The following is a 3,782-nucleotide window of genomic DNA, read 5'->3' as shown; positions in this document are numbered from 1 at the left end:
ACAGTTCTTCTAGTTAAACCTCCACCTGGGTGTCAACTTCATCACGTGGTGATTTACTGCTTGTCTTGGAACACCAACTGTAAATGATGCTATAAGCTTTTCTGAAGATCTTTCATATAGTTCAACTTGAGCCATTTCATCTAGTTCAACTTCATAAATGCTCAAAAATAGCCAATACTGATGAATAATGTTAAGGACTATAGGATGTTAGTTACTTTATTTTCTTCTTTTTTTTATCATTTTATTGGCAGCTCTAACAGGTATAATGTTCCAGAGTTCAATCACATCAAGCAATATTATACAATTGCTACCACAGTCAGTTTCAAAACATTTTCTTTCTTCTTGAACTCCTTGATATCAGCTCCCCTTATTCCCTCCACCCCCCAGAAACCCTTCTTTTTATTTTTTGCCCATCTTACACCATCCAATATATCTACTTACATACAATCCTGTTGTTTGTTCCCTGGAGTGGGATAGTTATCAGTGCTATCAGCTGCTCCCACTTCTCCCTCCCTCACCCCCCACCCCCATGCCCTTGCTTCCCGTTCCCTCAAGGAACCATTACTCTTGTTACTGTTTCTGAAGGGTTATCTATCTTGGCTTTCATGTGACTATAGGAGAACACAAGCGGCAGCCTGGGGTGCTGCCATATCCTCTCCCTTGATCTGGGTGCTCGTGTGTACATGTGTTCACTTGGTAAAAATTCATGAAGCTCGTGAGTGTGCGCACTCCCCACGGAGCTCCCACTGGTGGCCCCAGCAGGTGCCAACATGGACGAGACCAGCAAGGAGGTGGCGGTGCGGGTGCAGCGGATGGTGAAGAACATCATCAATGCCTTCAGAAGGAACCCGCACATGTTCTGCATTGGAGCACTTCTTGGTGCAGCTCAAAGACGACAGCCTTCAGTGTGGATAAAGAAAACCGAAATCTTCACAGCGGACTCATAAGCAACATCATGAGAAATGGAAAAAGTACTGAAGTTGGCAAGGGTTTCCTTTTACTTAGACCAGTGGAAGCAATAGTCAAATCAGACGACACTATATTGTGCAAAAGACTTCTTTACGGTGTTGAAAGGTAAATATGTCACTTTTCCTTCCATGTGTCATTATCTGTTAATGGTGGAATTCTACTGGCTGTACTTAGGAGACAAAATTGGACTGAATCCATGGCCTGAAGCTAGGTATAACTGGAGTCCCATAGTCCTGGTTGAAAACAAACTACCCGTTTCCCCGAAAATAAGAGAGTGGCTTATATTAATTCTTGCTCCCAAAGATGCGCTAGGTCTTATTTTCAGGGGATGTCTTATTTTTCCATGAAGAAGAATATCGTACACATTTATTGTTTATTGTTTTATTAAAAGAGACCTCGCACTTCCCGTCTGCTCCAGCTGCGCTGTGGCCAACAGTGAACATCGCAGCAGTGCCCGCCACTACAGTCCAGAGTCCAGAGGTACGATAGCTTCGGGAGCCTTATTATTGGGGAGCCCTTATTTTCGGGGAGGTCTTATTTTCGGGGGAATGCCTTGTATTTCAGCGAGAGGCAAAGCTGTAAGTAGGTCTTATTTTCGGGGGTGTCTTACTTTCAGGGAAACCGGTAGGTGGGGAGAGCTGGTGTGTCAACTTCCTCTTATTATATGTCCACAACAAGCTCCTTCTGTACCGAGCGAGAAAGCAGTGGCTGAACAAAGACGAATTGCATGTACATGAAGAAAGAGCTGATCCTCTCTGGCACTTTAAACCCAATTAAAGACTTATATCTGGGAAAACTGGACTTAACTAAGTTTCCAGAATCCAGAAACATGGATTCACAGGAATTAGGTGCTACAGCAGCTAATTCAGGAAACCTCCTGGCTTTCTTTGTGGCCAAGGGAAACTTGGGAACTATTCCTGCAGAAAGAACCCAGTGACAGAGACAAGAAGAGATGGAGGTCTGTGGGGAAGCTGCCGGGAGGTATCCAAGCAACTACAGTGCCTGGTCCCATCGGATCTGGGTTCTACAGCACGTGGCCAAGCTAGACGTCAAGACTCTTCTTGATGAACTATCTTCTACTAAGCATTGGGCGTCTTCGCACGTGTCCGGCCTCAGTGAATTTCACTACCTCCAGTTTTTGATAAAGTCTTTGATTAGGCAAACTGTGCCAGATGGTTCTGTGTTGGACCAGAATCCTTCGACAAGCAAGCCAGACCTAGTCCTTCAAAAAGATGAAGAAGCTGAAGTTTCAACAGAGGAACCAAGGGTGAATCTTCCTCATCTTCTAGAAGAGGCAGTTGAATTCACCACTGATCTCATCCATATCTACCCAGGACATGAGACTCTGTGGTGTCATAGGAGGCACAGCTTCTATCTTCTGCTTCATTTAAATGGGAGGCTTCCTCACAGTGTGACACAACTGTCCTCAGCAGAGAGCCCTGGGGGTACTTTGAGTGACTTGCCCCACACCCCAGCTGGCCCCTACACATCTCAGGCAATGGAGGTGGATGGACTGAATGATTCTAGCAAGCAAGGCTATTCCCAGGAAAACAAATGCCTGAGTGGACCCCAGCTCCGGACCCTTGGGCCTGGAAATGGAGCACCGGTTCATTGATCAAGTGCTGTCCACTTGCCAGAATGTCAAGTAAGCTAGGTTTGTTGATCCCTACAGGAAGTGGCTGGTTACTCTGAGTCAATGAAGGAGGTAGACGAGTCCTGCAAGGCTCCCCTTTTAGTGCAATATTCCTTTTCTTTCTTATTGCGTAGTTGCATGGATTATTTTATTGGCTAACCTTATTTAGGTTATAAATCCTTAGAAACTCATTTTATGTATTTTGTTAAGAACTGGCGTTCCCTTAGGGATAAAACAATGGGTAAAGTTCCCTCCTGCTGAAATCTCTGCAGGTCTATCTAGATAAGATAGGCGGGATAAACAATCTGGAGGAGAAAACAATGGGACTGTTGGATGGGGGGAGTCAGCGGGGATATGGGAGAGGGGGAGGTGGGAGAAAGGAGGTGGGTGTTAACAAACCCAGGGGCAAGGAACAACAAGTGATCCAAAATAGATGGTGAAGAGGGTGTAGAAAGCCTGGTAGGGCTTGATCAAGGGCAATGTAACCAAGAGGAATTACGGAAACCCAAATGAAGGCTGAACACGATAATGGGACAAGAGGAAAGTAAAAGGAAATAGAAGAAAGAACTAGGAGGCAAGGGGCATTTACGGAGGTGTAAATAAAGGTATGTACATATGTAAATATATTTATTTATGAAAATGGGGAATCTATCCATGAGCATACACTTATAAGTTTAGTATTAAGATAGCAGATGGACATTGGGCCTCTACTCAAGAACTCCCTCAATGCAAGAACACTTTGTTCTATTCAACTGGCATTCCATGATGCTCACCTTCCCGACACAATTGCTGAAGATAAAGCAGGTGCATAAGCAAATGTGGAGAAGAAAGCTGGTGGTGTTCGGCTATCAGAAAATACAGCATCTGGGGCCTTAAAGGCTTGAAGATAAGCAAGCGGTCATCTAGCTCAGAAGCAACAAAGCCCACATGGAAGAAGCACAGCAGCCTGTGTGATTATGAGGTGTCAATGGGATCAGGTATCAGGCATCAAAGAACAAAAAATCATATGGGGGAGTGCGGAGGGGAAACCCAAAGCCCATATGTAGGCAACTGGACATCCCCTTACAGAAGGGTTTCGGGGAGGAGACGAGCCAGTCAGGGTGCAGTGTAGCACCGGTGAAACATACAACTTTCCTCTAGTTCTTTAATGCTTGCTCTCCCCCACTATCATGATCCCAAG

The 3,782-nt window shown here is 45.1% G+C and overlaps 1 pseudogene; it reads left to right on the top strand.

Annotated features, from left to right (window-relative positions):
- Window positions 1-770: 770 nt before the first annotated feature.
- LOC101649714 lies at window positions 771-2,669 on the top strand (annotated as a pseudogene).
- The last annotated feature ends 1,113 nt before the right edge of the window (window positions 2,670-3,782 follow it).

The sequence above is a fragment of the Echinops telfairi genome, unplaced genomic scaffold (assembly GCF_000313985.2).
Source record: "Echinops telfairi isolate 266 unplaced genomic scaffold, ASM31398v2 ScPeMD7_7467;HRSCAF=8505_1, whole genome shotgun sequence".
Classification (NCBI taxonomy): Eukaryota; Metazoa; Chordata; class Mammalia; order Afrosoricida; family Tenrecidae; genus Echinops; species Echinops telfairi.
This window is presented reverse-complemented; position numbering and strand designations above follow the sequence as displayed.